Below are 13,801 nucleotides of genomic sequence, written 5' to 3'. Positions count from 1 at the left end.
CAGCCACTCCATCTTCTCACTGTTCCTCCCACAAACCAAGCATGCTCCTGCCTCAGGGCCTTTGCACTCTCTAGTTCCTCTGCCATGAATACTCTTTCTCCAGATGATCACTGAACTTGCTCCCTCACCTCAACAGAGTTGTTTTTCCTGATCACCAAATTTAAAACAACACACTCTTGCCCTATCCTTCTTTACTGGTTTTTCTCCTTTCTTAGCAGTCAGCACCCTGACATGTTACATATTTATCTGGTTATGGTCTGCCTTCTCCCACTAAAATGCAGGACTTTGCCCACTGCTACATCCTCAATACCCAGTAAAGAAATAAATTACTTCCGGGGCACCTGGGTGGCACAGCGGTTAAGTGTCTGCCTTTGGCTCAGGGCGTGATCCCGGCGATCTGGGATCGAGTCCCACATCAGGCTCTTCTGCTGTGGGCCTGCTTCTTCCTCTCCCACTCCCCCTGCTTGTGCTCCCTCTCTCGCTGGCTGTCTCTATCTCTATCGAATAAATAAATAAGATCTTAAAAAAAAAAAGAAATAAATTACTTCCAAACATTTCTTTATAATGACCATTTCATAGATATACCTGCCCAAGTCCAGTGGCAATTTTCATGCCCTTAGGTTCTTCTGGATTGGGTTTCCCTTGTGTATTGGGGAAAATTCCATGTTCAACTTTAAGTGTAATTACCCTGGTACTTGGGGTTTGAGGGTGGAGAGAAGAGGAGGGGATTTGCCCTTAGCGTCTGACCATCTTTAATGCTCTTTCTGATGTCTGTAGCTTGCTGGAGTCTGGCAAGATGCATTCTGCTGCAGCCTGCTTTCTGGGAAGTTGCAGTGTGGTAAAGACAAATACATGTAAATAACTAAGAAATGTGATCTAGGAAATGGGTAGGTGTGGGACATTTATTGTATTTACAGAGGGTGGAGGGAGGAGGACCTATCAGAGCATACACCCAGAGCTCCACAGAGTTGTTATTGATTTTAAGAGCTGGAAGACGGTGTCACATAAAACCATGAACTCTAGGGACGCTCCCATCTACATTCGCCACCCCACTTTGTTCAACTTTCACAGGGGGCCAAAATAAAACTTGGGAGCCACTCAACTTGCATGGTGACTATGTCTGACCTCACGGTGCTTCGTCTTAAGGATAGAAGGAGCACATCTCTATTCTCAATATAGAGGCTGATCCCCACATAATGACCAACTCAATTATGGGTCCATGTGGTCACGATACTCACGGTCTTCAGGTGTTGCGTGCTCCAACCCTGCTCTTCTGACCTTAGCTGGCACTGGGCTACCTTCCCTGCCCCTTATATAGAAAGATGCACTTCCCTGAACTGTTTTCAGCAAGCTGCTCCCTTCCTCCTCAGACCTGCCTGGACTGGCTAGGGCACTCCAAAACATGTTCTACTTTCCTTTGGCAGAACCTGGCTCTGGCTCCACTTCTTTGCCACCAGAGGCCCGTGTATGCAACTACCCCGGAGAGACCAGCAGGGGGAGCCAGGAAAATGCAGATTCTTCAGCTAGACAAAAGGGGTCAAGGATAAGAGCTACTTTTCCAGAGGTTCAGGTAGTTTTCTCCTCATTTAAGATACATGGAACCAAGTGCACTGTTAAAACAGCTGATTGTGAGGTTCAGGTGAGTGGAAAGCCAAAGGGAATTAATCCATTCAGTCATCAACAACTATTTATTAAGCACCTACTACATGCCAGACTAGGCACTACATAGAGAGTAATTAAAGACGAAGACTGCTGAGGTCCCTAACCTCATACGTTAAAGTTAGTGAACTAGGAGGGAGAACAGGTAAGCAGAGGTCTAGGCGCTTGGATCAAAGCAAAGATGCATGACAGGTTCACAGAACTCTGGGAGTGGGAGAGACAAAAGAACAGAGTGTGAGGCCGGAAAACTCCTGTGATTCTACCAATGCAAAAAACTGCCAGAGAAAGAATGTCAGGCCCAATAAAACTGCTAAAAGCAATCTAAATGAGAGCACACAGCCCAGTATCTAAGGGAAATAGCTTCAACAACGAGTAGAAACTGAAAACCTGGTCAATATACTGATTCTGTTTCAAAATAATCCAGTGGGGATAAGGAATAAATGGGAGTAGAGATAAAACAAGATTGGCCACATGTTGATGATCCCACAAGCTGGGTGGCAGGTACCTGCTAATTCATTATATCATTCTCTCTACTTTTGGATATCTTTGAAATTTTCCATAGGAAAAGTTCATATATATCAACAACTTGATTGATAACCACTGCAGATAAGTTTCACAGCAGACACCCTATTTGTTATGGCAGAAAACTGAGCATCTTGGCTCATCCAAAATTCCTAAAGAGTTCAGGGCACACCAAGGCTGTGGACATTTTCTCTCCTGTCCCCCCTTTTCTCATAGATGTGTTGCCAGAGCCCATGATCTTGGTCCTTCACAGAATGGTACAATGAATGCAAGTTATTCACTGAGGCTCCTTACCTGTGTTATTTACCAAAGTGGGGAAGAAGAAACTTAAAACCTCCCTTAAGGAAAATACTGAGAAGTAAATTCTATCTCCTGTTGCCCAATAAGGAAGGAGTGTGTGGTAATGATGATGAGAAGGGAATCAGTGGGAGTTGGGGATTAATTCTGTTCCCAGTAGCACTGTAAGGTCACTGGGCAACCTCGAACAAATCCCATAATCTCTGGAAGCTCCTCCATTCTAAAGACGGGGACATATTATATATGGAAACAGCACTTGTAAATGCTCGTTTTGGCAGCATGAGGAAAGTTCAAAAGACAGGTTCTCTCCCATGCATCTCATCAGTATGACATCTCAGGAATGGTTATTTACAAATAAGCATACAGCAGATTGTAAGGTTGGTGACACTCTTGATCTCTGGAGAGCTCTGGTTCAAGAAGAGGTTTTCTTAGCAGGCCATCTACCCCAGAAACTCAACTCACAACTGGCAGGAAGTACTGGGTCTGAGCTGAGACAGATGGGAGTAGTCTGCGTTTCTATGAGGATGACCTAAAAACAGCAGCCAGCATTCTCTGATATCGAGGGGGTGAGTCTTGATAGCTAATGAGTCTGGGTCCAGAAGAAACAGTGCCGACAAGGCTATCTAGAAAAGTTAAAAGCAACCCAGGAAACAGGGTGAAATAAGAGCTTAACAAAAATAGCACAGCACAGCAAGGCAATAAAACAAACACTTCATAATTATTTTAAATGACAAGGATACTGATTATACAAATGATCCACACAGAAGTACATGTTCCAAAAAAAGGGAAAAGGGAAATACAAAATACTGATCACGATACACAAATGTACTCAGAAGCATGCTTGCAATAATAAAAGTAGAGAATTCACAAAGCTACAGTAATCAAAACAACATGGTACTAGCATGAGGGTAATAAATATATATATCAATGGAATAGAATTGAGAGTCCAGAAATAAATTCATACATCTATGGACAATTGGTTTTCCACAAGGTACCAAGACCATTCAATGGGGAAAAGATAGTCTTTCAACAAATGGTTCTGGGACAGCTGGATAGATATATGCAAAATATGACACCAAAAGTACAAGCAACCGAAGAAAAAAACAAACTAGATTTCACCAAAATAAAAAACTTTCATGTGTCAAAGGACTATCAAGAAAGTGAAAGCAGGGGTGCCTGGCTGGCTCAGTTGATGGATGGAGCTTGGGGCTCTTGATCTTGGGGTTATGAGTTCGGGTCCCATGTTGGGTGTAGAGATTACATAAAAATACAATCTTTTTTTAAAAAGGGGGGGCGTTGGGGCGCCTGGGTGACACAGTCGTTAAGCATCTGCCTTCAGCTCAGGGCGTGATCCCAGCGTTCTGGGATCGAGCCCCACATCAGGCTCCTCCGCTAGGAGCCTGCTTCTTCCTCTCCCACTCCCCCTGCTTGTGTTCCCTCTCTCGCTGGCTATCTCTCTCTGTCAAATAAATAAAAAAATCTTAAAAAAATTTAAAAAATTAAAAATAAAAATAAAAAGGGGGAGTGGGTCACCTTGGCGGCTCAGTCAGTTAAGCATCTGCCTTTGGCTCAGGTCATGATCCCATGATCCTGGGATCGAGCCCCACAGTCTGCTTCTCCCTCTGCCCCTCCCCCTGCTTGTGCTCTCTCTCAAATAAATAAATGAATAAATAAATAAATAAATAAATAAATAAATAAATAAATAAATCGTTACAAATCTTTATAAAAAATTTTTAAGTGAGAACATAACCCACAGATTGGGAGAAAATACCTCATATGTTTGATAAAAATCTATCCAGAATATATAGAGAACTCTTACAACTCAACAACAAAGAAGACAAACAACCCAATTTAAAAATGGGCAAATGACTGTAATAAACATTTCTTCAAAGAAGACAAATGGCCAGCAAACACATGGAAAGACGCTCAACATCTTATTATTAGTTATTAGGAAAATGCAAATCAAAATCACAATAAGATACCACTTTACCCCACTAGGATGACAATAATAAAATAACAGGGGGTGAGTGGGAACAACAAGTGTTAGCAAGGATATGGAGAAATTTTAACACTCCCACATTGCTGGTGAGAATGTAAAGGTGCAGTCACTGTGGACTGGCAGTTTCTCAAAAAGTTAAACATAGAATTAATTACTCAGCAATTCGACTCCTGGGTATGTGGAACAAGAACCTGTACATGAATGTCCATAACAGCATTATTCATAATAGCCAAACGTGGAAAAAACCACAACTGATGAATGGATAAACAAAATGTGGTGTACCCATATGAGGGGATATTATTCAGCTATAGAAAGGAATGAAATACTGATACATGTTGCAACACAGATGAATCTCAAAAACATTACTCTTAGTAAAAGAAGCCAGACACAAAAGGTCCAATGTAATATGATTCCATTGATAAGAAATGTCCAGAATAGGCAAATCCCTAGAGACAGAAAGTACATCAAGGGTTGGGGAGAGGAGAGGATGGGGAGTGATTGCTAACAGACAGGTTTCTTTTTGGAGTGATTAAAATGTTCTGGAATTAAGATGATGATGATGGTTGCACGACCTTGTTAATATACTAAAAACTGCTCAAATGTAGCTGTAAATTGAATTTTATAGTATGTGAATTATAGCTGAATTTTAATAAGTAGAGCATTCATAAAACATTCAGTATTATGTTGTTAAATTTTCTTAAGTTCGTTACATTTTTTTTAAATGAAGCATGTCAGGATTCTCTCTCTCTCTCTCTCTTTTTTTTTAAAGATTTTACTTATTTCTTTGTGTGACAGAGAGTGAGCATGAGAAGAGGGAGGGTCAGAGGGAACAGCAGACTCCCTGTTGAGCAGGGAGCCCAATGTAGGACTTGATCCTGGGACTCTAGGATCTTAAGCTGAGCTGAAGGCAGTCACTTAACCAACTAAGCCACCCAGGTGCCCAAGTTCATTACATTTTTAAAAAAGATTTTATTTATTTATTTGAGAGAGAGAGAATGAGCGGGGGGTGGGGGTAGGAGCTGAGGGACAGGGAGAGGAAGAGGGAGAAACAGATTCCCCGCTGAGCGCGGGGCCCAATGTGTGGCTTGATCCCAGGACCCTGAGATCACGACCTTAGCTGAAAGCAGACACTTAACTGACTGAGCCACCCAGGTGCCTCTAAATGTGTTTTAAATGTGTCTTTGGTCTTAATGATGCAGGGACATACTGAAATTTGAAGGCTTGCGTCCCTCTCTCTTTGCAACTCATTTGTCATCATCATTTCCCATCTCATCCCTGATCCACAACTGCATCCCAAACCCCTAGCCAGAACACAAACCGCCAAGGTCTTTCATTCTTCAGCACCTGTGCTCATGCTACTCCTTCTGTCTGGACACTCATGCTCTAGGACTACCTCCTCCAATCCTATCTTGTCTTTCAATACCTAACACAAATGTCACTGGTGCCTTGATGCTCCTCCAAATTTGCTCTACCCCAACTCAGGAAATGTACTTTCTCTGTACCTCTCTCTGTATGTTCCTTTACAGTGACATTTCTTATACTCTATTGTAATGGCTTAGTGCCATGTTGGTCCCTTTTACTCCTGCTTCCCTCTTCACTTCAGACAAGGACCCTAAGGAGGCACAACTTTCCTATTCCTTCTCTACCCCCAGTGTAGTGCTTAGAACAGAGTAGGAAGAGAAGAAACCAACAATGACTGAACACCTAATAAGTGCAGAGTATATAACAATTAATCTTCACAACCATCTTGTAAAGTATATATTACCATCCCCATGGCACCACCCCCGTCTACAGATGAGTAGACAGGTTCAGAAAGGTTGAGTACGTTTCCCAAGATGATTCCATTTGTTAAGTGATGCAGTAGAGGGGTTGAGATCAGAACTGGACTTCTGTGCAAATCTAGGGTTCTCCCTATCAGTACAGTGGGGCAGTTTTTAGCACAGGCTATATCCTGGCTCTTCCACTTACTATCATTTGCTTTAGGCAAATTCTTAACTTCTCTAAGATCGTTTCTTCATTTACAAAATGAGGATAATAATTGTACCTGCACATAGGGTTTTTATGAAGAATAGATGAGATAGTATATATATACAAATACTTATGAGGCATCTGGGTGGCTCAGGCAGTTAAGCATCTGCCTTCAGGTCAGGTCATGATCCCAGGGTTCTGTGATTGAGCCCCGCATTGCATCAGGCCCCCTGCTCAGTGCGGAGTCTGCTTCTCCCTCTTCCTCTGCCCCTCCCCCCGCTCATGCTCTCTCTCTGGCTCACTCTCTCTGTCAAGTAAATAAATAAAATTTTAATAAAAAACACTTAGAACAGTATCTGGCACATACTAAGTGCTCAATAAATTTTAGTTATGCTTTTATTACTGTCCCATGTTGAGCTACTGTTTGGTAAATACTGGATGACTGGATAAAATGTACATCATTTTAGGCAGAGATTGCTGGATTATCCAACTCACTGGCAAGTGAGGACTACGGTCTCTTAGGAATCCAGAGAGGAGGGACGCCTGGGTGGCTCAGGCAGTTGGGTGTCCACCTTTGGCTCAGGTCGTGATCCTGGGGTCCTGGGATCAAGTCCCACATCGGGCCCTCTGCTCAGTGGGGAGCCTGCTTCTCCCTCTCACTCTTCCTCTGTGCTTTTCCTTTCTCTCTCTCTCAAATATATAGATAGAATCTTAAAAAGAAAAAAAAACCCAGAGATGAGATATTAAAGCTCTAATAAATAAAAATACTAACGTGATAACACTTTGACCTTTTTAAGACTCTTTGAGCTGACAATGACTATAAAAAAGAGTAAACCAAATATTTTCAACTCCATTTCCAGATAATTTGGACTTGCTTAAACTATCCAGCATAACAGGAGCAAAATCAGAGGTTCAGCTAGGTTCTAGCTTCTGATCCTAGATGGTGGCAGTAACAACAACAACAACAACAACAACAACAACATTAATAATAATAGCAGAAGTTCTTAATATGTGAGGTACTCTTCTAAATGCTTTACATATATTAACAATTTAATGTTTATTGGAGCAGATTTCCCTACTATATCCAAAAGAGCAGACGCTCAGAGCAAAAAGCATGTTACTGGCCTGATGGCAGAGCTACTCTAGGGTCGGGAGGCTTTCTCATAAATCTCATGACTTATGAAGGTGACAAAAGGTTAGGCCACTCTGTTGGAGAGGACAAGATCCTAGAAAGTAGAAATGTTCCACCACTGCCTTGGTATCAACAGCCTGGCTGCAACTGGGCAGAATTTCTATTTTTAATGTGAGGATAATAAGGAAGTTGCTGCCAATACTTGCATAAAACTCAAGACACTTAGCAGTGATGGCTGACTTCCAACTGAGCCATTAAGGTAAATGTAAAAGAAAGCTCCAGGTAGAAATATCATTAGGAACTCAGAGAACACACTGAGTGTTTGAAACTGGTACTTAACCTTCTATTATTGAACTCAGGGTCTTGCCATGCTGGGGCCAATCTGAGTCCACTTATGACACTCTCTTGTGCCTATAATACCGCTCATTTCTGTTATATGGGCTTCGCAGAGGTAATTAGGGCAGCGATCTCTTATGGCTGGACCACAGAGTACTAAGATGTTGATTTCTCCTGTCCCTGCATTTCCTTCCAGCCACAATCGTTCATTCTATGATCTTGTTTGGGATTCCTTTTTTCTTTTTTCCATTTCACTCTAAGAGAGTCTGAAGTATATATAACATATATTAGTATTTATTACCTGACATACAAATCCTTTAAAGGATCTCTCTTTAGAGGATATAGGATGGAGCCAACCATGAGAAAAGATAGATGAAGAAAGTTTCGAAGAGAGTAGTTCACGTGACAGTGCAAAATGATAGACACCCAGGAGGGAATGAGATAGATGATAAAAGGAAAAGCAGTGCCTGACACAGAAGATACTCAAGAGCTATGTGGGGACTGAGAGAATAAATAGTAACAGGAGAATGAAATACCAGGATTCTAAAGGTGGAACAGATGTATTTTCCCAGCTACCTTGTTATTCCCAGACCCAGCATATATTTAATAGATAAACATCTGATTTACATATTGTTTATGTAAATACAAACACTAACTACAACCCTGAATGATAAATTAAAAGTAATTCATGGCAAACACCACAGTCCAGGGCTTGGCACACCTGAAATACACAGATGAATTTTTTTTTTTTTTTTTTTTACATTTTGAAGACAGAGCAAAGATTAGGACAAGAGTGTTACCTTCCTAAAGTTAACCCATAGAGCCTATGCCACATGACTGCCTAGACTAGGCCTAGTATTCAGCCAAGGTCAATCGCTCCAACTCCAGACTCAGGACTTTGCTTTCCTGCTCCCTCTCCCTGATAGCTTAGAACTCCGGGGCTCCATCTCTGAGCAACTCTGTTTATTGCAAATGCTCTTGATAAGCAATGAAGTCTGGATATGAGGTTTGGTTTCTCACTTCCACTTTGAGACCCATTTCCCACCCACCAGCTCCTGCCTTCATGGAGTTCACACATTCTCATTATGCTCTTGAGTTCTAAGGCTAGATCCAGAGTTCCTTTGTGCCTTCTTCCCAGCCTACTTTTGTTCTGGTACCTCCTTAGTTCATTTCCACTCACCTGCGTCTTATTCTGAGTTTTCTCTCCATTAGCCCCATATCAAACTGCTTGCTGGGCATTTTTTTTTTTAAAGATTTTTATTTATTTATTGGACAGAGAGAGACAGCCAGCGAGAGAGGGAACACAAGCAGGGGGAGCGGGACAGGAAGAAGCAGGCTCCTAGCAGAAGAGCCTGATGTGGGGCTCGATCCCAGAGCACCAGGATCACGCCCTGAGCCAAAGGCAGGTGCTTAACGACTGCGCCACCCAGGCGCCCCATGCTGGGCATTTCTACATGCGTATGTCAAATCCAAAACCACTGAGGACAAATCCATTATTTATCCCCGATCAGCTCCCCTTCTCAACCTTCCTGGCATGGCTATGGGTCAATTTGAATGGATGCACAACCACTCAGAATCTACCTGCCAGTAGGCCAAATCAGTGTATTGGGTCCAATGTCAGCCTTGCCCATAATCCTTCCAGCCACTTCCAGTCCGACTCAGCTAAACTTCTTTACGCAGTTGTCCATTCTCACATTCTCCCTTCATCATCTCCTTTTCCTTCCATTATCCGTACATTTAGCTGCCCCAAACTACCCCGCCAACCAAAATTCCTCCTGACAAAGTCACTACTGGCTTTCTTGTTGCTAAAACCAATGGATTCTTTTCAGCTTTTATCTTAAGTGACCCTCTAGTAGCATTTAACAATGTTGACCACTCCCTCCTTCGTGCAACACTCTTTCTTTAGCTTCTCTAACACCACACTCTCCTGATTGCAATCTACCATCTTTGCTTTTTCTCAGCCTCTCCCAAACCTGCTTTTCCTCTAGTTCTTTATCTCAACGAATGGCACCACCATCTCCTAAGCTTCCAAACCAGAAACCAATTTCCTTGGCTTCTCCTACTTGCTCCTGACGTCCGTCAGTCATGGAGTCTTACTTATTCTTCTTCCTGGTTTGCCTCTCTTCGGCCTCATTACCTATATTTGTAGAGCATTTACTATGTGCCAGACAGGAGTGTTCTAAGTGCTTTAATCCTCACAGCAAGCCTCTAAGGTAAATTTTATTATCATCTCCAATTTTCAGATTAGGAAGAAACCTAGGATGGTTAAGTAACTTCCATAAGGTCACATAGCTATTAAGCAGCAGAGCGAGATTCAAAGCCAGGTGGCCTGACTTAATTCTGGGTCCAAGTCCACTACATTTACCTATATTAGTCCAATGGCCTCCTTGCTGGTCTTCCAGCTTTTTGTCTTGGCTTCTTCTAATCCCCTACCCTGCAGCCTGAGTGATCTTGCTAAAACATGTCACACTCTTGCTTAAAACTTTTACTAACTCCTCACTGCCTTCAGGATAAAGTCTACACTCAGGAACCTCAATAACCTGGTCAGCAAGTATTCACCTCTTTGGCTGCATGTTTTTTGGCCTTATTTTAATCGCCACCCTGAATGCCCCACTGGCATAGTGATAGCCTACATTTCCAGGCTTCTGTACATTGTCTGACCTGCCAAGAACACTAACTCCTTTCCCATTCAGATTTTACTTTTTCTGATAAGCCTTTCGTAACCTCCTAAAACTAGGCCATAAGCCCCCCTGTGCATTCCCACAACCCCCTGTACTAATCTCCACTGTAGCATTTATTTCACTGTTGTTTTGCCTACTAGTATCTGCCCTATCACAAAATTATGAGCTTCTTGAGAACAAGGACCTTGTAGAGTTCACTGTTGTATCCTCGGTACTCAGATTAGTGCCTGCCTGGTATGCAGTGGATCACTGCATTAATAAGCCTTTATTGTCTGTATCACACCCTTTAACACCTGCTTATAAATGCCGTAGAATATTTTCATTTTCATATGTGTTAGCCTGATCTTTATAACCAGATTCTAAGTTTCTGGAAGACAGCAAATATTCTCAGTACTTCGAAGTTAGAGATTACTGACACAAAGACTGATGTAGTATTTATTCAGGGCTGAATGAACATCAGCAATCCAATGGTGTAGGTACTATTTTTATCTCTCTCAACCTCCATTTGAGGAAACTGAGTCAGAGAATTTAGTAGCTTCCCTAAAATGACATAGCTAGTAAGTGACAGAGCTGGGATTTGAATTCTGACACTGGTACCTGTACTCTTAACCACGGTAAGAACAGGCTGAGGAAACTGAGAATTACAGATGCTAAGTAATTTACCCAAGACCATACTGTAGTGCTGAGACTGGAACCCAGGTCTTTCCAAAGCCTAAACTTTTAGTTATTTGGCATACTGCTTCTCTTGCTTTAAATGTCAGCACTAAATCTCATACTGGGTGTTGATAAATTTTAAAAGCTGCAGCTCTGGTTTACTGAGATTGAAGAATATTACATTCCTTTCCAAAAGAGGCATCATTGTAGCTTATTGGGTTAATTTACCTTAAATATCCACAACCTAGTCTTCGAAGTCATTTAAGTTTATATAGTCTCTAGTGTTATCCCTACAACACCGAAGACTGTGTTTTCCTCAATGTGAAAACCCATATTTTCTAAGACTGGACTCTAAGTAAAAATCTACTCTCATTCACAAATTTACTCTTCCCTTTATTTCTCAAAACCAGTTATGTGATATTCCCAAGTTCTCTGCTTTTGCGGCTCCTCAGTTCCTCGGCGTAGAAAGTCTTGTTTCCGAAAGTAACCTATGATCCACAAGCCCTCTTGGCTGTTTTATTGTTTACCCTTAAAAATTACTATTCTCTGAAGGCTTATTAGACTCTTTGTCTTTATGTGGTACTCTGCTTTTCCTCTTTATCTCAAACATTTATTGAACACTTAACTGTGTCTCAAAATGCAAATAACCTAACTCATTGAAGGCCCTACTTTCAACGAAAACGGCCTTGGGGTTTAGATATTGGAATATTATTTCCTTAACCAATTTCATAAAGTCATCCTCTGCTCAGTTTGCAATTATACACCCAAATATCTTTCAGCAAAATCTCAGTAGCTACTTCTACAGCACATTATACGAAGAGAATAGCTGGAGCCAACTCATTAGATCTTACTCCAAAGATTTTTACCAACACGTTAGCCCTCTTTTGCTGACAAAAAAAGATTCTTAAGTCTTTTAACAGCTTTATGTTAAAAAGCTGTTATTAGAGCTCTTCCTTTTTAGAGCTCTTCCACTAACATTCCCTGTTATCCAAATGAACTGCTCATCTTTCTTGGGAAACGCTCTGGAGGTTATTTCCTGAGTTAACAGTATGGCTTTGTCTCTCTGGATCAGTAATGATTTAATATAAAACTGAGAGTCAAACATCCCTGAAATATTTTTAGTAACACATGAGTATTATATTTCACAACGTTGTCTTCAGGGATAATACAATCCAAAATGAGTCTATGAGTGGTGCTGTATCATAATATTATTGCAGTAATATTTCCAGAAGAAATATGGAATTTGGAGTAACCTATAGGCCGTGAAATATGGCCATAGTGCACCAATACATGAAGCAAAGTTCAAAACGAGATCATAAGAAAAAGACCAAAACATCATCAACGATGATGAAAGGCACATCTCTGAAATAAATCCGATATCCCTGAGGAAGGAAGGTACTGAACTTATTATAATAGAATACGCCTTTGAAGGACTGAGAAACAAGCCTGTCGCTCTAGAAAAAAATCAAATCACGCAGATAAATGTCTTACAGGCGAGAAAAAGCAGAGATGACTAAGCTGAAAAAAAAAAATCTCCTCTAGCCTGTCTTATATCTTTTCTAGGTAGTGCTGTTTCTGATACGACACGTGGCACAAAATATGGTTTCTCTGTATATCAAGGTAAGTTACAGAAGATAGCAGTTTTCTGAATAGAAAACTTAGATAACAGCAACAGGTAACGAAGTTTGGGATTCTGAGGAAGAAATACCGGCACCCCTACATAGGCACAGTAGATAATCTGAAAATGGTACAAGTGCTGGCCTGTGTATAGTCTGTATCTATTATAATCAGAGGGGAAAGTATTATAATCTGGCAGAAGTAGCCCTTCAGAGTCTGAGGAGCATTTCATCAGATAATAACCGAATACTCACTGCATACAAAAGCAATAGATTAATGCTGAGGAATCAATCCAAAAGAACTCCCTGCTACTCTGAAATTAAAAACTGCAATCTCGGGGCGCCTGGGTGGCGCAGTCGTTAAGCGTCTGCCTTTGGCTCAGGGCGTGATCCCGGCGTTCCAGGATCAAGCCCCGCATCAGGCTCGATCCCGGTGTTCCAGGATCAAGCCCCGCATCAGGCTCCTCCGCTGGGAGCCTGCTTCTTCCTCTCCCACTCCTCCTGCTTGTGTTCCCTCTCTCGCTGTCTGTCTGTCTCTGTCAAATAAATAAATAAAATCTTAAAAAAAAACAATAAAAAAAAACTGCATTCTCATTTTCTCAAGTCTATGTATTTTATGTAATGAAACAAAATGTACATCATATTTCTCTTGCAGTGGTGTAAGAGTATTTAGGGTCCTCAAGGAAAATTGTGCAAAGAATGCTTCCCCTTCAGCCTTCTGCCTATAGAAATACCCTACTGATTCTCTGCAAATAATGTAAGATTTCTTTAGCAAATGAAATACACCCCGTTACTCTCTCCCTGACCATTTCTTTGTTTTTCATAACACTTAAGACCACCTGACACTTTACATATTTATCATTTATCTTTCCCAACTAGAATATAAGCTCCAAAAGGGCAGAGATTTCAAGTATTTTGTTCACAGATACATTCTCAG

This window comes from Ursus americanus, chromosome 30 (genome assembly GCF_024610735.1).
Source record: "Ursus americanus isolate L20-20 chromosome 30, mUrsAme1.1.p, whole genome shotgun sequence".
NCBI classification, from domain to species: domain Eukaryota; kingdom Metazoa; phylum Chordata; class Mammalia; order Carnivora; family Ursidae; genus Ursus; species Ursus americanus.
This window is presented reverse-complemented; position numbering follows the sequence as displayed.